The sequence below is a fragment of the Mobula hypostoma genome, chromosome 6 (assembly GCF_963921235.1).
Source record: "Mobula hypostoma chromosome 6, sMobHyp1.1, whole genome shotgun sequence".
In the NCBI taxonomy this organism is placed as follows: domain Eukaryota; kingdom Metazoa; phylum Chordata; class Chondrichthyes; order Myliobatiformes; family Myliobatidae; genus Mobula; species Mobula hypostoma.
Genome location: NC_086102.1, coordinates 63,557,226 through 63,584,172, shown reverse-complemented (window position 1 = coordinate 63,584,172; position 26,947 = coordinate 63,557,226). Strand labels below are relative to the sequence as shown.

The window sequence follows — 26,947 nt, the reverse complement described above, 5'->3', positions numbered from 1 at the left end:
AAACATTTCACTTTTCACCCTTAACCCATGACCTCTATTTCTAGACAACCTCAGTGGAAAAACCGATCTGTACCTCTCAAATTTTCTAAACCTCTATCAAAGCTTCCCTCATTCTTTCACACTCTAGGGAATAAACTCATAACCTATTCAATCTATCCTTCCAACTCAGGTCCTCAAGTCCTGGTAACATCCTTGTAAATTTTCTCTGCACTTTTTCAAGCTTATTGACAACTTTCCTGTAGGTAGTTGACTGAACTGCACATGTTACTTCAAATTAAGGCTTACCAGCATCTTATATAACTTCAACATAACATCCCAATTCCTGTACACAAGACTTCAATTTATGAAGACCAATGTGCCGAAAGCTTTCTTTATGACCCTATCCACCTGTGACGCCACATTCAAGGCCTTATGTATCTCTATTCCCAGGTCCCTCTGTTCTACCGCTCACCTTAGTGCACTATCACTCACCGTGTATGTCCCAACTTGGTTGTGTCCTCCCAAAGTACAACATCTCACTCATATCTGCATGAAATTCCATCTGGTATTTTCCAGCCCATTTTTCCAGCTGGCCTAGATTCTGCTGCAATCTTTGATACTCTTCCTCACTGCCCACTTCACTCACAATCTTGAGGTCATCCATAAATTTGCTGATCCAGTTTACCACATTATCATCCAGATCATTGATATAGATGATAAACAACAATAGACCCAGCACATCCTTACAGCAGTCCACTAGTCACAGGCCTCCAGTCAGAGAGGCACCATCTACTAACATTCTCTGGCTTCTTCCGTGAGGGCAATGTCTAATTCAAATTTCTACCTCAACTTGAATGCTAAACAACTGAATCTTCTTGACCAACCTTCCTTGTAGGAACTTGTCACAGTCCTTTCTAAAGTCCATGTAAACACCATCCACTGCTTTGCCTTCATCAACTTTCCTGTTAACTTCCTCAAATCCTCTATAATTAGTTAGGCACAATCTACCATGCCTAAAGCCATGTTGACTATCCCTAATCAGTCCATGTCTGTCCAAATACATATGTATCCAGTTCCTCAATATACCTTCCATTAAATTTCCCACTACTGAAATCAGGCTTACCGGCCTATACTTTCCTGGCCTATTCTTAGAGCCTCTCTTAAACAACAAAACAATATTAGCTATTCTCCAATGCTCCAGCACCTCACCCATGGCTAGGTTTTTTAAAATATCTCTGCTAAGGCCCCTGCAATTTTTGTACTACCCTTCCACAAGGTCTGAGGGAACACTTGTCAGGCCCTGGGGATTTATCCACCCTAATTTTCCTCAAGACAGCAAACACTTCCTCCTCTGTTATCTGTATATTGATGACCTCATTTCCACTAACACCTCCTCTGTAATCTGTATACAGTTCATGACCTCACTTCCACTGATATTGAATCGGTCTTTCAAGTAATTATTTAAGATCTCCCCCATCTCTTTTGGCTCCATGCATAGATGACCACTCTGATCTTCCAGACACCAGTTTTATCCCTTGCTATTCTTTTGCTCTTAATATATCTGTATAGGCCATTAAGATTCTCCTTCACCTTGTCTGCTAGAGCAACCTCCTGGCTTCTTTTAGCCTTCCTGCATTTCATCTACTCCTAAAGTATCTCAATTGTTCATTCCTGCCTATACCTGCTATGCATCTCCTTCTTTTTATTAACCAGGGCCTCAATATCTCTTGAAATGCAAAATTCCCGATTATCCTTGCCTTTTATTCTGACAGAAATATATAAACTCTGTACTCTCAAAATTTAACTTTTGAAGGCCTCCCACTTACCAAGTGCAGCTTTGCCAGAAAACAACCCATCCCAATCCACACTTACCAAATCCTTTCTGATACCAACAAAATTGGCCTTTTTTCAATTTAGGATTTCAACCAGAGGACCAGACCTATCCTTCTCCATAACTATATTAAAAGTAAAGGCACTATGATCACTAGATGCAAAATGTTCTCCAACACAAAGCTCTATATCATTCCCTAGTTGGAGATCTAGTATCGCATTCTCTCCAGCTTGGACCTCTATGTACTGATTAAAGAAACTTTCCTGAACACATTTGACAAACTCTATCCTATCCACCCCTTTTACAATGTGGGAGTCCACGTCAATATGTGGAAAGTTAAAATCATCTATTATCAACAGTGTGCAATCTCTCTACAAATTGAGACTGTAAGGTGATCTATAATATAATCCCATTAAAGTGATCATCCTTTGCTTATTCCTCACTTCCACCCATCTAGCATCAGTAGATGAGCTCTCCAGTCTGTCCTGTCTGAGCACAGCAGTGACATTTTCAAATAAATCAACTTTTTACAGTTTTAGAATGTCACTATAAAGAACTACTTTAAGGATTTTTGCAAAGCCTTGACAATGTTAAGATGAAGTGAAGTTGTTCCTGAGCCTGACTGTCAGGGGATGTTTGGATATTCCAGAGGCAGGTCCTTACTGCCTCACCAGCTGAGCAGCTGAGACCTGCTCATGCATTGTCACTTGACTCCAGCAATGAGAAATCCATGACAATTTGACCCACAGGCATCCCTTGTGTAGTGAAACTTCAATAATCAAGTGCCTCTATTGTTGCCCAAATCCAAATACTTCTCTTAATTCCCAACACTTTTAAAATGTTTTCCTGTTAATTTGGAGTTGCTTGACTAGCCATTCATTTCTAAGTTCATGACAAACTCTCTCAGGTGCTCCATCAATACCTCTTCTATAACCTCCTCTTTTACTGCTGTGGGATTCTCTCTTGGCAAATGTTACACCTCTTGTCTCAGTCACCAATCTTACATGTTGCCATAAGACTATAAGACACAGGAACAGGTTTAGGCCATTTGGTTCACTGAGTTTACTCTGCTATCCAATCATGGCTCATTTATTATCCCTCTCAATACTACTCTCCTCTGTTCTCTCTGTCACCTTTGACACCCTTACTAATCAAGAACCTATCAACTTCTGCTTTAAATAAATATACACGGTCATCTATAGCAATTAATGAAATAGATTTAAACCACCCCGCCTAAATAAATTCTTCCTCATCGCTGTTCTAAAGGGAAGTCTTTGTATTCTGGGGCTGTGCCCTATGGGTCTAGACTCCCCATCTATTGGAAACATACTCTCGATATCCACTATCATTATTTGATAGTTTTCAATGAGATGCCCCACTTCATTTTTCCAAATTCCAGCAACTACATTCCCAGAGCCATCAAACGCTCCTCATACATTAACCCTTTCATTCCCAGGATAATTCCCATCAAACTGCTCTGGACCCTTTCCAATACCAGTGTGTCCTTTCTCTGATAAGTGGCCCAAAACCCCTCACAATACTCTGATCTGATCTGATCTGATCTGATCTGACCTGATCTGATCTGATCAATGTCAGCATTACATCCTTGCTTTTATATTCTAGCCCTCTTGAAATGAATGTTAGCATTGCATTTGCCTTCCTCACCACAGACTCAAACTGCAATTCACCCTTATTACCTTCTAATTTTTTTTACCAGTCATCTCAAGAAACCTCATCTACATGTGCTGTTTTCAGAACTGAAATGATATGGACAGATGGCAGGAACCTTAGGCTAACAAACCATGTTGTTTCTTCAAATTAGGTTGGAGTCTTGGTTATGTCAACAATATGCTTCCTGAGCCTAGACAATATTGTTCCTCAAGATGCTGGCTAAATACTAGTTAAAATAACAATGATCTTAAACCTTGAATGTTTTCTTGTACTGAAAATCTGTATGTAGCAAAAGCTCTCTGATGCTGGATAGCCAATATCCATCACAAGAAGAAATAACCAGGTTTGTAAAACACATTAACTTTTAAAACTCGGCCACTGTTTGTCATGAACAAGGTTGTAGCATGTTTTGGACGTGTCTCTTAATGCAGGATTCTGCACTGCTGATAGCCACTGTTATCAATATGCTTATCATTGTGCCTTATTGTAGCAAAATGATGCAAACAAGCTAGGGAAAGTACATGCATAAATTACTGAAGGCTTCAATACAACAAGGCTTGATTGATATTCCCACTGTTGACAGTTCACTCTTAACAGAAGTTTTAAGTAATCTCTTATGACAGAGAAAACTATTTGTCCTATCATGTTGGCTTCTTGTAAAACAATCTCACAAATCCCAGTATCCATCAGATTTCCTTGTAATTTATTCTCAGTCATATGCCCATCAGCTCCTCAGAGTTCTTGGCATTCACTTACACTGCAGCTAGTTTACAACAGCCAATTAATCCACAAGCACATCCTTGGGACATAGGAAGAAACTGCAGCATGAGGGTAACCCATATGGTCACAGAGAAACTGAAGAATTCCATACAGATTGCATAAGGTCATGATTGAACTCATGTGAAGCAATAGCACCAAATGCATCATTATATTAAAATATTTATAAATAGCTAGTAATGTTAATATTCATGATTTTAAATTGATTTTGTAATTGAACATGAACTGACCAATATTTACATGACTTATTTACAAGGAACACCATATTCAATCATTATTTTAAATGGTATTGTCAATTTAGTAAAACTTTTGGTTGTACACTTTATAATCACAATATCTGTGCTAAAAATCTCGTAACATAGTCAGCTGTTTTATATATTCAAAGTTCAAAGTAAAGTTTTTTTTTAAACGAAGTACATACAGTATATGTCACCATATACAACCAGGAGATCAGTCTTCTTGTGGGCATACTGAAAAAATATACCTAATATAACTATATTAGAATCAGTGAAAGACTTCCCAACTAGGCCATCCAACGAGAGCACAGAAGACAACAAACTGTGCAAATGCAAAAAGAAGAGCCAATAATATAAATAAATAATCAATAAATATCAAGAATATGAGATGAAGAGTCCTTGAAAGTGGGCCCAGTGGTTGTGAGAAAATTTCAATGACAGGGCAAGTGAAGTTGAGTGAAGTTATCCCATTTGGTTCAAGAGACTGACGTTTGAGGGATAATAACTGTTCCTGAACATGGTGGTGTGAGTCCTGTGACCCTTGTACCTTCTTCCTGATGGCAGCAATGAGAAGAGAGCATGTCTTGTGTGGAGGGAGTCCCTGATGATGGATGCTGATTTCCTGCAACTGCATTTCATGTAGATGTGCTCAATAGTTGGGAAGGTTTTACCCATGATAGACTGGGCCGTATTCACTACTTTTTACCATGTGAAGATTCTTGAGTACTCTGGTTTCCTCAACCATATCAAAGATATAAGAGTTGTAAGATTAATAACTATTGTACATTGCCCCGGGCGTTATTGGCTGGTGGAGGAACCACATTGTGCTTGACAGAGTCATCTGTGGATGCAAGTCCATTGCTCCCAGAATGTGGAAACACAACTCGATGGGATGGATAGAAAAGAAGGCATATGGCTCACTGGCCTTTATCAGTCAGGGTGTTAACTATAAAAGTCAGGGAGACATATTGCAGTTACATAAAACTGATGACTAATTACCATTCGTTTACTGAGTTGCTGTGGAATCCAAACTCCACCATGTGTTGAAAATACATGTTCCCTACAGATAACATTCAACTGCATTTCTCTCTTATATTGAATCCCTTTTTCACTCTCTTCCATGTATGTACATCTTTCCTTATTGCTTCTTTTCTAATTTCATTATTTCTTTTCATCCAACCAGTTTGTTTTCCTCCTTCAAGGTACAAGTGAGTGTTGTTCTGTGTGACAAAGGGAATACAGTTTGTTTTATTCTTCCAGGTCCAGCAACTAGATCCTAGTTAATGACAGCACTGCTCTTAGGTCCTGCTTCAATAGTATGGGTTAGACTCAAACTCACTCAAAAGAGCACAGACAAAATGCCACACTCCGCACCATTTCCCACATGTAGTCCCTGGAGCATGATTATCCATCCAACAAATACAGCTGATATTGAACATTTGACACTAAAACAGAAAATACTTTCCACACAGTGGGAGCTAACAATTGATGGGTGAAACAGGTGTCATTTAAAAGACTACTGAAATTCATCCTGAAAAGCCTGAGCACAGAGTTTGAAAATGTTCCTCTCTGCACAGGAATTAAGGGTGACACAGTGCCAGAGTGCTGGGTTCAATACTGACCTCAGGTCCTGTCAGTACATATTCTCAATGTGTTTCCTCAGAAGCCCTAATTTCCTTCCACAACCCAAAGATTTATGGGCTGGCTGGTTAGTTGACCACTCTAAACTGTTCCCAGTGTGTAGGTGAATGGCCAAATCTGGGATGAGGGCTAGGGATAGTTGATGAGATTGTAGAGGGAATAAAGAATGGGATTTATGGAAGGATGTGAGGGGGTGGGGCTTCGGAGTTCTAATGTCTTCTGTCATTCATTCTTTAGGTCTTTTTTTTGCTGCTTCGTGGATGTCTGTGAGGAGTAAGAATTTCAGGTTGTATATTGTATACATTCTCTGATACTAAATTGATCCATCAAACCATATAATTAGATGAGAGATGGTCAGCAGGCAGAAAGGCAGTATGTCTCTATGACTATCACCTTTGCACCAACTGCTTATGCCACAGTATTCTGATCATCTACATCCCTGCTTAATAACTCTCATGTGTAACTCAATAGTGAAGCTGCTGGACAGCTTCCAACTGCCCTGATATTGAGGTGCTGGCTGACAACATTATTTAATTGCTCATATTCAACAAACATAAAATAATGATTATCCTTCTGTCAACGACAACTACAGAGAGCGGTCACTCCTCCCCAACACCCACAATTTTTCAGAACTCAGAAAATAGCCTCTCTACATCTGCTTCAGAGCATCTCTGCCCTTAAAGAATTGCACATTATTAACTTCACAAAGCATTTCTTTTCCTTCAGAGGAAAGATTTTTACAGCAACTAGAACAACTCCTTAGTTCTTTATGTCTTCCTCACTTAGCTTCAGTTCAGAAGGATACCTAGCAATGAATTGACCCAGCACTCACTCCAGCTTACTTGCCTTTGCACAGTATTACTTCACCTAGTGTTGACCTTATCGAATATGAACTTTACCTACCAGTGAACTGACATACTATGAGCTTCAGTAAGCAGCAGCTAAATATGATAGTGGAACCAATTAATTTTGACTTTAACTTGAAGCAGCAGTATTGACTAATCCATCAGCCATTTTTCTGCTCCATGATTGACTGGCATTATACATGTCACAGAGAAATCGGTCATCGAATGATAGATATATAGACTGACAGAGAGTGTGATGGATAGAGACAGAGACAAATATGTACAATCAGATAGTGAGATAGATTGTTAGATAGAGCAATCAATACAGCGAATGGTAAACCAATGCAGAGGAAACAGCTAGGTAACTAAACAGGATGATAGATAAGTGATTGCATTAAGGAAGAAAACCTAATAAATTCTAATAAATATTCAATGTGTAATTCGGTAAGGTTATTGCATGTTATAAACTACTGAATTCACTAATTGTAAGAACTGCTAACATAATATTTTGCACCTCAGGAAATTCATAAGAGCAACATAGCAGATCTGCTCCCAGACATCCCCTTAAGGGTATCTTGGGAAGGGGAAAAGAGAGAGTGAAATAGAGTCATGTCTATTATTTTTATGTGAACATTGATCCAACAAAAAAAAGCAGGGCAATGTGAAGTGAAGAATGGAATTGTATATTTATTCTCCCATTCTAACGACACTGTAAATGAGATACCAAAATATGCAGTAAAATTTATTTGATTTCAAGAATATATATGATAGAAACAGAAAAACGTGAAGGAAATCAGTTCCTTCCTGGAAAGGGAGCTGCTGACCTACACATTAAAATTCAATCATTGCTCTACACACCCATGCAATAGCTTTTAAATTCAGTTCAACAGGAGTAAAGTGTCTGAAGATTGGTGGTGCATGTGATATCCTGGAGCCACGTTTCTGCCAGAATGAACACACAGCAGTTCCTCATCTCCTGCAGCTGCAGATGATGGTGTTCTTCTTTGTAACTTCAAGAGATTAAACTAATTCAAAGGAAGACACGGGAGTCTGAAATATGAGTCTAACTTTGTGTTTACTTTTAAGTGAAGCACAGACATGTCACATGGTAATGTGATTTTGCATACAATTCACATATTTATACCTATAACCTATAATTAATTGAATAAGAATTCTTAATCAACTATTATATATATATATATACACACAAGATTACTCAGATATTAAATGCACAACATTCTTCCCTGCTTAGCTGTAAACTCCAACTCAATAGAGAATTCATCCCAACTATATACACAGTATACTATATGACATAAACACTACACGCAAGGAGGAAATTGGCAAGCTTTTGGCTCAGTGCTAATGTAGTGTGTTCTGCTGACATTGCTTCAGAGCGTTCTTTAGACTCTGAACAAACCTTTCCACCAAGACATTTGTTCCTGGGTAATAAAGTGCTAATGTATTTTAAGACCATAAGATATAGGAGCAGAATTAGGCTATTTGGCCCATTGAATCTTCTCTGCCATTTCATCATGGCTGATCCAATTTTCCTCTCAGCCCCAGTCTCCTGCTTTCTACCTGTATCCCTTCATGACCCATCCAATTAAGAATCTACCTCTGCCTTAAATATCCGTAGAAACTTGGCTTCCATAGCTGCTTTTGGCAAAGAATTCCACAGATTCACCACTCTCAGGCTCCAGAAATTCCTCCTCAGTGTAGGAGTCATACGCTAGAGGTAGTCATAGGAGATTCCATAGTGAGGGGAACAGACAGGAGGTTTTGTCAGCCTGATAGAGATACCCGCATGGTGTGTTGCCTCCTAGGTGCCAAGGTACGGGATGTCTCGGATCAGGTGTAGGGTATTCTGAAGGGAGAGGGTGAAAAGAGTCAGACATCGGCTTATGTCACGTCTTGAAGTTTCTTTGCATCAAGGCCGTCCAAGTACACTCTTGTTTCTGGAATCCTCTCGGTGACAGCAAAGCACTGTACCACTCAAAGAATCTCCAAACTGTAAATTGCAGGCTCTAACAATCCCAGAAACACATTTAAGGTAAAAAAACATACATAATAGTAAAAGAGAATTTTTCATGAGCTATCTGGAAGACGTTGACCAAGGGAACGTTGTATGCTGGTGTCATCTTGACAGCCACTCTTTCTCCTTCTCCTGAAATTTCAGGGTGAATTTGATCATATTATGATTCATTTCCCCTAAGGGTTATTTTACTTTAAGCTCTCTGATCAATTCTGGTACATTGCACACCACCCAATCCAGAACAGTGATCCCCCTAGTCAACTCAACCATGAGCCACTCTAAAAAGCCATCTCATAGGCATTCTGGAAATTCTTCCTCTTGGAATCCAGCACCAACCTGAATTTTGCAATCTACCTTCATATTGATATCCCCCATGACGATTGTAACATTGCCCTTTTGGCATGCATTTTCTATCACCTGTTGTAATTTGTAGACTACATCCTTACTACTGCTTGGGGGTCTGTATACAAACCCTTGCAGTTCCTTAGCTCTATCCACAATGACACCTCCTGACCCTATGTTACTTCTTTCTAGCAATTTTAATTCATTTTTACCAACAGAGCAACATCACTTCCTTTGCCTTCCTTTCGATACAATGTGTATCCTTAGACATTAAGCTCCCAGCTATAATCTTCATTCAGCCATGATTCAGTCATGCCTACAACATCATACATGCCAATCTGTAACTGTGATCCAAGTTCAGCTACTTTATTCCATATAAGGCGCATATTCAAATATAACACCTACAGTCCTGTATTTCCCTTTTTAATTTTGTCCACCTTTACATTGCAACTCATCCTGTTGACTGCAATTTTGCCCTATCAATAGTCTTTCCTCACTACATATTGCCTCTGTTTGTAAACCAGCTACCTCATCTTCAGCACTGTCATCCACCTATTCTACGATACTTCTTGCATTCAAATATACACAAGTCAGAACACTAATTGCACCATGCTCAGTCTTTTGATTCCTAACTTTGTCTAAGGTCTTACCAACATCTCCTTCCACAATCTCTCCACTAACTGTTTTGGCACTCTGGTTCCCATCCTCTCTTGAACTCCAGTTTAAACCCAATCGTGTAGCATTAACAAATATTCTCACTAGGATATTAGTCCCCCTCCAGTTCAGGTGCAAACCATCCCTTCTGTACAGGTCCCACCTTCCCTGGAAGAGAGCCCAATGATCCAAAAATCTTATGCCCTCCCACCTACACCAACTCCTGAGCCATGTATAAAACTGTATAATCTTTCTAGTTCTGACCTCACTACCACATGGTGCAGGTAATAGTCCTGAGATCAGAACCTTAGACGTCCTGCCCTTTAAGTTAGCACCTGATTCCCTGATTGCTCTATACAGAACCTTGTCATATGTCCTACTCACATTATCGGTACCTACATGGACCACGACCACTGGCTGTTTACCCTCCCAGTTAAGAATGCCGAGGACGTGATCCAAGATGTCCCTAGCACCCAGGAGGCAACATACCTTCCAGGAATCTCAATCTTATCCACAGAACCTCCTGTTCGTTCCCCTAACAAATCCCCTATCACCACAGCATGACTCTTCTCCCCCTTCCCTTCTGAGACACAGAGACAGCCTCAGTATCAGAGACTCAACCACGTGACTTTGCTCTGTGAGATCAAACCACCCCTCACACCCTGCCCTAACAATACCCAAAGTGAAAAACAAGTTGTTGAGGGAGATGGCCACAGTTGTATCTGTAGTGGCTCCTTAACACCCTTCCCGACTGTCAGACAGTTTCATGTGTCCTGTACCTTGAGTGTAACTACCTCTCTAAATGTCCCATCAATCACCTCTTCAGCCCTCTGAATGATCTGGAGTTCATCTAGTTCCAGCTCCAGCTCCTGAATGCGAATTGTTAGAAACTGCAACAGGATGCACTTCTCACAGTTGTAGTCGTCGGAGACATTAGAGGTCTCCCTGCTTCCCACATCCTGCAAGAGGAGCATTCCACTATCCTGTCTGGCATCTCCACTGTCCTAGCTGAGCAGATATACAGAAGGGAAGCAGAAACAAAAAATTAACCTTGAGCTTTTCTTTTATTCGCTTTCTCTGACTAAAGCCTCTCTTCATTGAAGCCTGGAAGAGCTAGTGCCTCAAGATCACCACTCTGACCATATCCACTGAGATGATTGTCATCGCGCTTGCCGCTGCTTTCCTTTAATCTGCTTGCTAATCAACCACAAACATGGATTAGTCACTGGTCAATGCTCTATTATGTCTTATTCCCTTCATTTTCAGGAATGACTGAAACTGTTCCGTAACAAACTATGATCCATTGCCGCTGACTAAGTGTTCTGGAACACTAGTCCTTGTGAAGAGGCTTCTCAACAGATCAAGAGTGTGCCAGGCTGTAGTGGAGACTATTGGGAACACTTCTATCCACTTCGTAGCTGCATCCACTACTACCAAGAAATTTGTGCCCATGAATATTCTGGCAAGATCCACATGAATCCTCAGACAGGGCAATGCAGGGCATTCCCAGGGATGGAGAGACGCTGCTGTTGGCACCTTCTGGATGTGTTGGCATCCCAAACAGTACATGGCAAGCTGCTCGATCTGCTGACCTGCCACCAGACAAAGCTTCAAGGCGACTCTTTCATTTTGACCATGCCTAGATGACTGGCATGTAGTTCCTCCAACACTTTAGCTCACAGCTTAGATGGAACAACTCTCAATCCCCACATAATTCAACTTCCATCAAGGGCAAGTTCATCCTGGCACTGTTTTAAAAAAAAATGGGGCAAGTGGAAATTCTGCTGCACATTCCAGCCATTTTGGGTTGTCATGTAGACCAGAGATAATGTGGGGTCTTTTCTAGTTTCCCTTTGGATCATCTCTGCTGTAATGAGGAGACTTTCAATTTGCATTATGGAGAACAAGTCAAGAAGAGTGTCCTCTTTTGTTATTATGTTGTAATTTGTGTTTATTTTGTATGCCTGATGGGGTATGCCAGGGATGCTGCCGCATTTGAGTTTTTCATTGCAATTGCACCCATGTACTTGTGATTATAACAAACTTTGTACTTTATAGTTTGACAAACATAATTAGTCAAACATAATTTATCAATCATAATTAGTCCCGAACACACTGCCAGCAGTGAACTTTACATACTTCTGAAAAAGATAAATTATTCCACCTGAAAAAGTAACTGTTTCACATTCTCCTGACCTGCTGTGTCTTCTCTTCATTTCCTGTCTATATTTTAGATTTACTTCATAGGAGAAGCTGGCAACATTTGTTGCAATAAGGCCTAATGTAGTCAGGAGGCCTTCCACAATGCAGTGCATCACAGAGGGGCAGCCAGGAAGAGCAACCTCACAGAACAATTGAAGATCTTTATCTATCAGCTAAGCTTTGATATAGCTTCCCAAGATGTTGAAATCTTTTCATGTTTTTTCAAAAAATAAATCACTATTTGTGATATTGACAAACATCAGAAAGCACTGGATAAAGCAAAGTCTATGAAACCAGAAATATTCCCAGCTGTAGCACTGAAAGCATGAGTTCTGTAACTTGCTGTGATATTTGATAAGTTGTTTCACTACAGCAACAACACTGGCATCTAACTAAAAATATGAGAAATTGGTCAAGTACATTTTGTTTACAAAAACCAGGTCAAATCCAATCTGGCTGGTTGTAGCCCGTCTGTCTGTTTTCAAATCAACAAAGTGGTGGAAGCTGTCATGGACAGTGATACTGTATCAAGCAATGTTCACTCACTAACAGCTCACTAATAACCAGCTTGGCTTTCACCAGGATTGCTCAGCACCAGACCTCATCACAACCTTGGTCCATATATGGACTAAAAACCTGAAATCCATTGGTGAGGAAAGAGTGCAGTCTTGACGCCAAGGCAATATTTGGCATAGTGTGTGCCCCGGAAAACTGAAGTCAATGTGCATCAAAGGAAAATCTCTCTAGTGGTTTCTTTCCACAAGGAAAATGGGTTGTGGCTGTCAGATGTCAATCAACCTGATGCTGATCTCTGGACATGACCGCGGGAGTTCCACACTGTCCTGAGGAACTCCTGCAGCTGAAACTCAACCAGCATCAGCTGGTTTAAAAAAGACCTACATTCCAACTGAAAATTGGGAAGTTGTGATGTTCGCTAATGTTTTGACAATATTCAGGTCCAGTCGCAGCTCTTCAGCAAGAAAAGCAGGCAAGGCATGGGCTAATATGTGGCAGGTAGCATTCATGACATAATAATTCCAGACAATAGTCCTTGCCAGCAAGAGAATCTAACTAGCCATATATGACATTTATTGACTTTACCACTGCCAAGCTCCTCACCACTGTTTGGGCATTCACCATTGACCAGAAACTCACATGGATACCATGGCTTCAAGAGTAGGTCATAAGCTGGATGCCCTGTGACAGCTGAGTCATGGCCTTTCCATCATCTTCAAGACACAAATCAGGAAGAGCATGATGGAAAACTTTCTATATTCTTGGGTAATACAATGCCAACAGCCCTCAAGAAGCCCAGCACCATCCATGCCAAGGCAACTGCTTAACTGGGACCTAAAACATTCCTTCCCTTCTTCACCAGTGCAGAATGGTTGCAAAGTACACCATCAGCAAATTGCAATGCAGCCACTTGTCCAGATAATTCTGACAGCACCTTCCAAACCATGACTTCCAACACCAAGGAGAAAAGAACAGCACCTACAGATTGATCACCATCCTGACTTGGAAATATATTGGAACTAAATCCTCAACCTCCAAAATGTATGAAAGCAAAGGATGAGTTTCTTCCACAGTTCAAAGGTACTCATGAATACCCTAATCAGAAGGACTGCAGAAGTTCATAAGGCCATTCACTGTTGCAATTCACAAGGGCAGTAAGAAGCACACAATAAATGCTGCCCAGATGCCAAATATAAACATAGAACATCCTAAGAACTATTAAGCATCAAAAAAGTAAACATTTACTAAACATTTTTAAACTAATAAATTATTTTGCTTAAATCTAATCACTCATTAACTTAGTTGGTCACTGATGTATGCCCCCATTAAAATTAATCAGAAGTTTTCTCCTGTTTGCGCAGATCCCTAACTTTATATTCCCAAAAGTATCCCAACTACATGCAAAATAAAAACAAAACAACTGCAGCATGTGACCTAATTTGAGACCACTGCAACCTCATGGAAATGTTGAAGCTGCAGCCAATTAGGTGGGGAAATGTCAGCTATGGCACCAGGATCTATAGCCATTCCACTCCTCATTAAAAGAAAATGGCATTAAAGAAAACACTTTATTTGAAACTCTACACATCAACCACATTGCAAAGTGTTGACACAACCAGCTGCCGACCTAAGGCCACAAAACTGCCACCTGCTGCAAAAGCACCTGAAGCCAAAGACAACACTGGCATGAGATGCTCATCACCTGCTCAGATCCCTCACCCATATCCAGCCATCAGACAGCAAGAATGGAACTCATTCAACGTGTACTAATACTCTAAACAGTCAAAACACTCCAAACTCCTTCGCCCTGCAACTTTCAACGCACAGCTGTGTTTTAAAGTACATAATCCATTGATGGCAGTCTTCTAATCATTCCAACAGCTCACTGTACACAGGGAACAAAAACAGTCAACTGGTGACAAGAGAAACCATTTTACCATTTGACCCTGTTTATCCATGACGAGGGTGGTGGGGTAGATTTAATTTCTAGCAAAGTCAGTGTAAGGCACTCCTTCTCTCCGCTAGCCTGTAGGTCACCCTTGGGCAAGGTGTAACACCCACTGATCAGGGTCACATGAAACCATGGGAACAGGTGGTAGATGCAGCTGATGCATATCACAAGTTCTGGTTATGCGATCACTGATGCCAGGCTGACAACCTATGAAGAGTATTGATAATGGCTGGGGTCGCCTGTCATGTAAAGACACTGCCTAGAAGGCAATGACAAAACAGTTCTGTAGAAAAATTTGCCATGAAAAATCATGGTCATGAGACCATGATCACCTACATCATATGACGCAGGACATAATGATAGCGATGATGTCCATGAGAAAGTGAGGTGTAGAGAGATGGCAGACTGAACGAGCGGCCAACTCCTTCTTTGAAAAATATCACAGAATTCCAAAATCTACCCAAGGCTTAGATTTTTAAATAGCATCGCTTCAAACAGCAGAGTACAACACTGACGCGCCAGCCTGGACTTTATAAGGCTTCGTCCCTCACCTGGACTGAAGTGAGCCATACTCATATGCAGATAACACACTGGAAGCTTACCACAGACAAATAGATGACATGGGAAAAATATCACTAGGTCAGAATCAGATTTAATATCACTAGCATATGTCAAGAAATTTGTTGTTTTGTAGCAGCAGTATTTTGCAGTATATATAAACTTAAATTAATTTAGTTATGCAAAAAGAGAGGGAGAATACTGAGGAAGTGTTCATGGGTTCATTGTCCATTCAGAAATCTGAAGGCAGTGGGGAAGGAGCTCTTCCTGAAACATTAAGTGTGTGTTTTCTAGGATCCTGTACCTCCTCCATGATGGCAGCAAAGAGAAGAGGGCATGTCCTGGGTGATGGGGGTCCTTAATGATGGATGTTGCCTTCTTAAGGAATTGTCTTTTGAAGTAATTTACCTGAATAATTTACTGAGGCAAAATTATCTAAATAAAATGATACAATGCAAATACTCTGAAGTTAACTAACTTCACATAAATACAAACGTTTGTACCATATTTTATAAAATTCATATTTCAATGATGTCCCTTTTGTGTTAAACAATAATACAGAAGATAATCATTGAGTTCAGAACATACAAATGTGAAAACAGGGAGGAAAAACTTCCTTGCATCACTTTACGTGATATTTTAACATTGCTTCTACTTTAATTATTTGTCATCTTCATTTCTAATCTGAATTCCAGCAGCAGCAACTAATCAGGAGGTCTGACAGAATGGTATTGTGACCATATTTGCCAGCGAAGAGCAGGATCACAGCATCAGAACCTCTCCCAAACAATTTAAGCAGTTCCATTGTTGTATTCTAGTACCATGGACATGTTGATTATAAATCACTAGTTAACAAAATTCATCAGGCATAATCTAGATTCTATACAAAACTAGCCAAAGCAATAAATAATATAAATTCTCTAACTAATATAACTTTAGTGGCCACTTTATTAGGTATGTTCTGTACCTAATAAAGTGGCCACTGAGTGTATGTTCGTGGTCTTCTGTTGCTGCAGCCCATCCACTTCAAAGGTCAACGTGTTGTGCATTTAGAGTTGTGCTTGATAAGCCATCTGGCCCATCAAGTCTGCTCCGCCATTCAATCATGGCTGATCCTCTTTTCCTATCTCCTCCTCAACCCCAGTTCCCAGCCTTCTTCTCGTAACCTTTGATGCCATGTCCAATCAAGAACCTATCAATCTCTGCCTTAAGTATGCCCTACGACCTGGCCCCACAGCTGCATGTGGCAACAAATTCCACAGATTCACCACCCTTTGGCTAAAGCAATTCATCCGCATTTCTGTTTTGAAAGGGTGCCCCTCTATCCTGAGGCTGTGCCCTCTTGTCCTAGACTCTCCCAATATGGGAAACATCCTTTCCATATCTACTCTGTCTGGGCCTTTCAACATTTGAACATGACGAGGACACTGAATTATTTATGACATATAATCAACACTAAAGAATGAATATATGAAAGTATATTTAAGAATTGCATTAACTGGGAAAGGACTGAAACATATAAGAACATATATAATTAGTGCATACTAGATAGGTATCATATTCCAGTCATAGATTTTGAAAACTTAAAGCTCACTTCCAATTGCTTGAATAAATTGTTACATTTCAAAATCAGGCAATTCTGAAATTCTCATGGTATCACTTGCTGGGTTTGATGTGGATTCCTTATTGTTAATGCAATTCAGCCACTATAGGGACTTAGACCATTATATGTTGTTTGAATCTTCCAGAGGATTGAGAGTGAATTGCTAAAAAGTTAAAAACCTGAACATTGCATTAAAGATAACACATGTCAAGAGCTAGAAACTGAATGGAATAAAACAGAGATAGGCCTGACACCTTGCTGATTTCAGTCTATTGAAATCATTGCCTTTTAGGTGGTGCTTGAAACCACTCTGTGTTTCATTTGAATGACATTTGCAAAAAGTGACAGCAGTTCAGGAACTTTGAAGCTGTCCAGGTTACACACAGTAGTGAAGAGGTACCAAATTGTTATTTCAATAGAAAGTAGTCAAGACTCCCAAAATCATGGCATCTTACACGATAGGTGCTTATCTTTCTTTTACTGAAATCCACCATTAACTAAGCTTTGTGTATCCACTTTCTACGCCAGTAGTTTCCAATGAATTGAACATAAGTTTTAACAAGATGCATAAGTTAAATAGCAGAGAACAGAACGAGTACAGATGCTGGAATCTGGAGCAACAAAAAAACTGGTGGAAGAACTCAGCAGGTCAAACAACATCTGTGGAGGCAAAGGGATAGTCAACATTTTGGGATGAGACCCTGCATCACATGAAACATCCACCACCCGTTTGCTGCCTGACCTGCTAAGCTCCACAGTTGTTCGTCATTTGCTGGAGTAAATATCACTTCATTTATTTTGCTTAACTTTAATTGCTCTAATATGCCTGGAAATGTCAAGAACTTCAACGCTTTCTCAGGGCAATGAGGTACAGAAACATGTTAATTGCCTGAAATTATGTATATGTATTTATTATACATAATCAATAGATTTACATTTGACAGAGGTGGCGATGAGGGGTTCTCATCATAACTTGGTTGTATGAATAGTCACTAATTCTAATGGTGAGAATGGAGAAGGACAGTATTATGTGACCACCTCTATTGCATTAACAGCTATACACTTGGATACCACCAAGCATTTACTTTATCAGTCTTGTTTTACTTGAGTGGGATATTACCTTTGGTTTCAGATTAGCTAACTCCAAAATTCACTATTCCTTGAAAACTTAAACAGCAGAAAATGCTAGAAACATTCAACAGATCAGTACACATCTACACTAAGAGAAACAAGTTAACTATTCACACCAAAGATTGTTTGTCAGAACTGCATATGTGTTTTCTCACTTTGCTGATTCTGAGATCACAGGTCTTTGACCTGAAAGGCAGATTCTGTATCTCTTTCCACAGATGTTGCCTGACTTGCTGACTGTTCACAGCATTTTCAATTTTTATTCAAGAGCTCCCCATTTTGAAGGAACAGACCTCAAATTACTTTCCCACTGGAAGCCACTCAAATACCCTCACCAGGAATCAGAGTAATTTTGCTTTATAGGCAGTCCCAGGGGGAAAAAAACTGATTCCATTTTTACACATATCCGTAAGTTGATCTTGTTTCCCCCAAGGTGGAAAATACTCAAAAATTGCTCAACATGGTAAGCGTACCTCCACAGTGTTATATAACAGATGGAATTAAAAGGTGATATAAAAGAACAAGCACTAAAAGTTAAGAGAGATAAGTAGTGCTGATGCTGCAAGAATATAAAGTTTTTGTACATATAATGGGACCTGACCTCATTCATACACAAAGGGTGACCACAAAACAGTTGTTCTAAGGATGGCATGTACTAGGATAATATCTGGCATAATATTTCAATTCTGTCATGTTGTATTAGTATGAACCAAGCAGACTTTTATAACAGGCATGATAGCCACTGATACCTCTTTTTTATGTCTGGAATTTTGCCACTTAAAAATTTTTAAAAAACATACTAGCTTTAAAACTTATTAAAAATAATTTATAAATTTCTTTAGAAATAAATCTCTCAGGATTGGTGTCAATGTTTCATTAAACACTGGTTTTGATATTGAATTAGGAATCAGTAACATTATTACTGAAGGTTTTGAAGGCCTTGATTTAAATAACTTGACAGAGCATTCAATCACTGGGATAATTAATTTTCTCAATAAGAATGCTACATTTTAAAGAACATAATCTAGTGTTAGTTCTTGAAGCAAATGCAGCTCAGCATAATGAAATTATACATATTCATGTTTTCTTTTGAATATTATTAAGTATCCATCCAACCCACTTAGATCCCATTCCAACATATTTATATTTCCCAAAAAAGTATGATTTGTGGTCAAATGTGATATTGTTTCCCTTTCTTATCCTGTTAACAGCTCAAAGTTAAACAAAGCAAAATCAGATCAGTTGAAAGGTAAACCATGTCAAAAAATTCTTCTGAAAAAACAAAATTTGTAAAAATACAATCTTAAGAAAATACTCAGGAAGTAATATTAGCTGTTTAATACCACATTTATTGTTTTGTTCCTAATTGAATATTTATTCTTGAGGTGGTTCTGCATTGCATAGCCTATTCCACATTTTACTCTTCAGTTCCTGAAGTTCCAACAAAGGTAAGGTAGTCACAATTGGCTCAAAGCACTCACTTTTAATCTGCCATCCATTCAAGCTTAGAGCTTGTGACTGACTCATTCTAGCAGACATTGAAGCATGTTAAGGCAGTAAAATTTGTACATTTTGTTCATGGGAGAAGTGGACTTGATTTGAATAGCAAGTTGACAATGTAAATTGCTCCTTCACATGTTGGCAATTGGATAATATTGTGCTAAATAAAGTATGTCATGGAATGAGAGAGGGGATGTGTTCCAATCCTGACTGCAGTTATTATGGGCCTCGACAGCAATTCTGGAGACAGGCAATGTGACAGGACTTTTCACTTTCACAGGAGGCACAAAATGATATAATATGGCTGGGAAATTTTCTTAAGGATGCAGTGCCCATTTCTCAGGAGCTGGATGAGCTTTCAAATCAATAATGTAACAGCCAAAAAGCGAATGTTCATTGCAAACCTGACGTGCACTGTTTTATCTGGTAAATGGTAAAATATAGCATGCAATTCCCACACTTGAAACAGGTATGAGACCCTTTGTATCTGCAAGGAAACCTAATGCCTAATATAGTTTGCACTGAACCATACTTAGAAGCACTTCGATCTACATATAGCCTAAAGGGCAGGAACTCAGAAGAGCCACCCGTCACGGTCTAGTCCGTTGACTCCTTGTTTCAGTTAATTTCCTTTTCCTCATGTTCCATTGGGCTCCTTAATTAGGGCATCTGATCCTTATTTGAACGGGTCAGCATAAGAGCACCAGCTTACATCTACTGGCTGCTGGTTCGTTACCTCAGCAGGGCAGCTATGCTTGTTCCGGGCTGCCAAGAATGAGTTGAGTTGAGAGCCTGCCAGTCGCAGCTCCTGGGTAGAGTCGGGAGCCTGTCATCTGCTGTTCCTGGGTCGAGTCAAGAACTTGTTGTCCGCAGTTCCCGGGTCGAGTTGGGAGTCTTCTGGTCGCAGCTCCTGGGTCAAGTCGAGAGCCTGTCATCTGCTGTTCCTGCTTCGAGTCAAGAGGCTGGCTCATCACCGTAGCTTGGGTGGCAATGAATGTTCCGAGCCGCCAGGAATAAGGGACCATCTTCTGAGGTGCCAAGAATAAGGGGCCGTCTTCTGAGCCGCCAAGGATAGGGGACCGTCTTCATGAACTTCTCTTTCTTTTTAAATCTTTTTATTGAATAAGTATACAAAAAAGGTAAGCCATATAAACATTAATACAATGTTAAAGTATAATAAAATTCCAAAAGGTATCAATACCAAAAAAAATACTACAAACAATGTAATTTAAACATAAGAAACCAAGATAACATAATAGTATACTAAATTTTATATATATCAATGGAAAAAAAAGAAAAAAAAACCCCCAAAAAAAAACCCACCGTGCAACTAACTAAAAGCAAAGCATTCATGAACTTCTCAGTGTCAAAATACGTTTTGTCTGTTGTTGTTTGTTTTTGTCATCTCGTTTCCTGCTGAGTGGGTCCGGCCATTTTGCCACTGCTCCGAGCCGGGATGCGAGTGGTCTGTCGTTGTTTGTTTTTGTCGCCTCGTTTCCTGCTGAGTGTTGCCGGCCATTTTGCCGCTGCTCTGAGCTGGGATTCGAGTGATCTGTTGATGTTTCATTTTCAAGGCTCCGAGTCCCAGTCCAAGTCAAGGCTCCGCATGTTCAGTCCAAGTCTTCGTGTCCAGTCAAGGCAAGGCTTCGTGTCCAGGTCAAGCCCCAGTCCAAGTCAAGTCCAAGTCCTGGCTCCGAGTCCAAGTCATGTCCAAGTCCGTCTCTGTGTCAAGTCTCCGTACCTGTGTCCTGCTCTTGGGTCCGCTTCCTCAGCTGCCCATTGCAACACCACTGTCAACACGGGTTCAAAATAGTACTCAAGTATCAAACTGTGGAACTGGGAAAGGAGTAGAACTGCATTTCCCAACCTCCTGATCTAAGAACACAACTGCGATCACACTAAGAGCTCCATCTTTCCCTAAACAACAAAACAGAGCTATGCACTCATCATAACTATCCTAATGGCCACCAGTACAGCAATCTATCCCCAAAATGTTACAGCAACCCTTGCCCTATCTTTCCAATGATTCCTTTATATAACTTACATCTCCCTAATTATCAGCACCCCTCCCCGGGATACTATTGTAACACCCAGCCTCCCATCTCTTCTTCTTCTTCCCAGCTTTATAAATGAACTCTCTAGCCCACTGTCATGAGCATTACATCTGCCTAGTTCCATCTGCCGATCAATGTTATGCATCCTACATCTCACAAAAAAACGACTCCACTTCGCTTCATGATCATTGATACCAATCCTCCCTTAATAAGCCTAATCTATATCCATCTGATCAGATTTACTTTTCCCATTTCTGGGCTCAGCAATCTAACTTCCCTATGTCCTGTGCATGTCCTTTCAATCCACCCACCCACTTTTTCCATTTGGTTCCACCCTTTTGATGGGACTACTGGCAGAAAAACAAGATGCCTCTGATTCTGCTTGGCAAATAGCTAACCATTGTTTCCGGCAGCTCACTGCTACATTTACACTGTCAAATGTACAAGAAACTGCTGTTATTTAAGTGAATCTGTTAAATGTCAGCAAATCAATGATTGTTCTAAGTGTTCCTGTGTCCGGAGTAATTGTATAATGTTCACACAAAGTAGGGAATAACATATTGTGGCTACTATAAAAGTCAGAAGAGTCAGATTGTTCCAGCATCAGAATCGAAACTGGGTTTTGCCACCATTTTATATGATGCAAAATTTGTTGCTTTCCCACAGCAGTACCGTGAAAAGACATTAAATTGCTATAAATTCATCTCTCTGTCACACTAGTGCCAAGAAAACAACTTCTCCCTCAATGTCGCAAAAACAAAGGAGCTGGCTGTGGATTACAGTACAGGAGAAATGGAGACCGACTAACCCCTACTGACATCAACGGGTCTGGGGTTGAGAGGGTAAAGAGCTTGGTCATCCATATCACCAAGGACCTCATGTGGTCTGTACACACCAGCCGTGTGGTGTACAAACAAAGGCACAACAGCACCTCTTTCACCTCAGACGGTTGAGGAAGCTTGGTATGGCCCCCCAAATCCTAAGAACTTCCTAGAGGGGCACAGTTGTGAGCATCCTGACTGGTTACATCACTGCCTGGTATGGGAACTGTACTTCCTTCCATCACAGAACTCTGCAGAGAGTGGTGCGGACAGCCCAGCGCATCTGTAGTTGTGAACTTCCCAGGACCTTTACAAAGACAGGTGTGTAAAAAAAGCCCATAGGGTAACTGGGGACCTGAGTCACCCCAACCACGATCTACTCCAGCTGCTACCATCCGGGAAATGGTACCGCAGCAAAAAAGCCAGGACCAATGGGCTCCAGGACAGCTTCTTCCACCAGGCCATCAGACTGATTAACTCATGCTGATTTGAATGTATTCTATGTTACATTGACTGTTCTATTTATTATAAATCATTATAAATTACTAAGATTGCACATTGCATATTTAGATAGAGACGTTAACGTAAAAATTTTTACTTCTCATGTATGTGAAGGATGTAAGAAATAAATTCAATTCATTCATTCAATTACAAAATAAATAATAGTGCGGAGTAGAGAGTAGTGCTCATGCACCATTCAGAGATCTGATGATTGAGGGGAAGAAGCTCCTTCTGAATCATTGTGTGTTGGCCCTCAGGCCCACTTAAATCCTCCCTGACAGTAGTAATGAGAAGAGGGCTTATCCGGGATAGTGATGGATACCCCTCTTGGAAGACGTCCGTGATGGTGGGGAGGATTTTGGCCATGATGGATCTGGCTGAGTCTATAAATGTCTGCATCCTCCTGTGATCTTGTGCCCTAGCACTTTCTTACCTGGCTGTGATACAGCCAGTAAGTATCATGTCCAGCATACATACTGTAAATAGAAATTTGCAAGAGCTTTTGGTGACATATGGAATCTCCTCTAACTCCTGGTGAAGTAAGGCCGCTGCAGAACCTTCTTCATGACAGCATTAGTATGGTGGGACCAGGGCATCTCCTCAGAGCTGTTGACACCCAGGAACTTAAAACTGACTCTTCAATGAGGAATGGAGCGTGTTCTCCTTCCTGAAGTTCATCAGCAATTCCTTGGTCTTGCTGATGTCGAATGCGAAGTTGTTATTGAGACACCATTCAATTAGCTAATTGATCTTCCACTTGAGATTTTGCGAACAACAGTGACATCATCGGAAAATTTAGAAATGACAATTGATCTGTGTTTAGTTACATCATCATGAGTGAGAGGAAGTAGAGCAGTAGGCTAAGCAAACGTCACTGAGGCACATCTGCATTGATTGTCAATGAGGAAGAGACGTTATCACCGATCCATACTGACTGTGGTCTCCCGATGAGGAAGTAGACGATCCAGTTGCAGCAGGAGGTGGGTCCAGGTCTTTGCTCAGGCAGGTAATAATTCTAGCCTCAAAGCACTTTATCATAGCAGGTGTGGGAGCTTCTGGGCAATTGTTGCTGAGTCAGTTCATCCTGCTCTTTTTGGGCACTGATATGATTGCTGCCCTTTTGAAGCAGGTGGGAACCTCAGACCACAGCAGTGAGAGGTTGGAGATATCCTTAAACACTTCAGACAGTTGGTCAGCAGGTTTTTCAGAACCTAGCCAGGTAGAACGATGGGACCTTGTGAGGGTTCACCCTCTTGAAGTATGTTTTGACACTGGCCTCAGAGACAGAGGTCACACGGTTGCCAGACGCCGTGGAGACTTGCAGAGATGTCGTGTTATTTTCCCTTTCAATGCAGACATAAAAAGCATCGAACTCATCTGGGAGTGAGGCATCACAGCCACTTATGCTGCTAGGTTTCACCTTAAAGGAAGTGATAGCTTGCAAACCCTGCCACAGCTGTCATGCATCAGACTGTCTCTTTAATTTCACATGGAATTGCCTTTCACTCTCACAATGGCTCCTTCTGTAGGTCATACCTGATTTCTAATAGGATCCTGGATCACTACTCTTCAACCACAGAGCTAACCTGCATCAAATTATGAATTTCATCCATGGCTTCAGGCTTGGAAAAACTTGGTATATCCTCAAAAACACATACTCATTCATACAGGTTTTGACCGTGATGGCTCAGGTATATTCATTCAGATCCAAAGATGAATCCCCAAATATGATCCAACACACTGATTCAAAGCAGTCCTGTAAACAGTTCTCCACCTCCCTTGACTATACCTTCATGGTCCTCACCACTGGTGCTACTGTCTTTAGTCTCTGTCTATATGCCAGGGGTAGAAGTACAGCCAAGTGATCTGACCTGCCAAAGTGTGGATGTGAGATGACATGGGAAGCATTCTTGATAGCAGTCATTGGGCCTTCATAGAGTTTATCTGAATTGTTTTAAAATTATCATTCCTTCAGTTGGAAAATGCATGAAAGGTAGCTGTCAATGGTATCATTGTAGTTATATACAAGATGATTGGAAACATTCTTTTCTTTCTCCACTTTAAGGTCAGTAGTTCAGTAATTTTATGTTAATAACCAAAATAGAAAGGCAGAGATAATCCAAACCTTTCCCAACCCTTCAAAGTAAAACTGATAAATACATTATTCTTGATTCCACTTACAACTTATTCACACCTGGAAGGAGATAGATACATTTGTTTTTGTTGCATCTCTTTCCTACTCAGCTTCTCACACTACATTTTGTTGATTTTTTTTTCCCAAAGGCGGGAGGAGAAGATGGCAGCGCGACGCAGCGCGCGCAGCTCTCCGGTGAAATGATATCGGATCTGTTAAATAGCGGCCGTGGACAATTGTGATTTGATGGAGACAGACGTGAGAAGCAGAGGAACATCGGGAGAAATTTCTGAAATCCCTAGTTCGCTGCCGTTGCTACTGTGCGATCGAGAATCTCCAGAGGGAAGGCCCCAAAATCCCCAGCTTTGCCTGCTGATGGCGACCGAGGCTGAGGTTGAAGCGTTCGGATAGAGATGGTGCTCGGTACTCAGTGTCGGAGGGCTGATCAGAGCTCGAAGTTTTCGGATGACTCAGAGTCGGACTGTGGTCGGGCATGGCAGGGAGAGTTTTCTTCCTTCTCCCGTCTGTGTGAGATGTGGGACTTTTGAGAGACTTTGAACTTTTTTACTGTGCCATGGCCTGTTCTTCATCAAGTTATGGTATTGTTGCACTGTTGTAACTGTATGTTATAATTATGTGGTTTTGTTAGTTTTTCAGTCTTGGTCTGTCCTGTGTTTCTGTGATATCACACCGGAGGAATATTGTATCATTTCTTAATGCATGCATTATTAAATGACAATAAAAGAGGACTACGTGTCCTCATAATCTAATCTAAAAAAAATAATTTTGAACTGTATTTCCTCTTTGAGGTATTTGCTAAATTTAAAGCTGTATTCCTAGTGCCACCAGCATCTTGCTTTGACAATCAACACTGTCTAAAAAATAATCATACCATGGATTTTATTCAACAGACCTCTTATGATAACGTAATGTAACACTAACATTCTTAGTGTGAATATTACATTTCTGATTGACTTCAAAGTACTTCGTAAATCATTTTCATAAATTATTTTCCTTGAATAAGTGAGCTGATATGAATATATTTACCTTCAAGGAAGTAATGTGGTTTGAAATATGCACTGAGATGGTGGGTAGATTGTGGATTTGTACTCCATAACTTACCGAGATATGCTGGTACATCTGGCCCATACTTCCTCACAATACTAACTACGCTGTTTATTTTAATGCATGAAATTGTTTTACCCAAAAATTTAACAAAGTTTTAAAAGGATTCAAAACTCATCAACGTAGCATGTGTTTGGAAAAATAAACTCGTCTGCTCATGACAACTAATGCAGTTTCAATCTGGTTATTAGAAAAGGATGCTGTCACATCACATGAAATGATAAAATCTATCTGTTGGCAAGTCCTTCTTGATTAGCAACATGCAAAAGCAAATACTGGGGGAGCTCAGCAGGGCAGGCAGCATCTATGGAAAAGAGCAAACAGTCGACACTTTGGGCCGAGACCCTTCAGCAGGACTGGAGAAAAAAACATGAGGTCAGAGTAAGATGGTGGGGAGAGGGGAGGAAGAAGTACAAGGTAGTTGGTGATAGGTGAAACTAGGAGGGGGGGTAAAGTAAAGAGCTGGGAAGTGGATTAGTGAAAGAGATAAAGGGCTGGAGAAGGGGGAATCTGACAAGAGAGGACAGAAGGCCATGGAAGAAAGGCAGTACAGGAGGCCATGTACCGACATGTCAGAATGGAAATGGGAAGTAGAATTAAAAGGGGTGGTCACAAGAAGAAGATCCAGCTTTTTCTGGCAGATAGAGCATAGCTGCTCGGTGAAGCAGTGTCCCGATCTACATCAGGTCTCACCGATATACAGGAGGCCACACCAGGAGCATCGGACACAGTAGATGACTCCAACAGATCACCGGTGAAGTGTCGCCTCACTTGGAAGGACTGCTTGGGATCCTGAATGGTAGTGAGGTAGGAGGTGTAGCAGCAGGTGTAGCACTTGTTCTG

The 26,947-nt window shown here is 40.6% G+C and overlaps 1 protein-coding gene across 3 annotated transcripts in view; it reads right to left on the bottom strand.

The window, feature by feature from the left end:
• LOC134348068 (interleukin-1 receptor accessory protein-like 1) overlaps nt 1–26,947 on the bottom strand; it is a 1,445,875-nt gene that overhangs the window by 712,158 nt on the left and 706,770 nt on the right. The window lies entirely within an intron of this gene.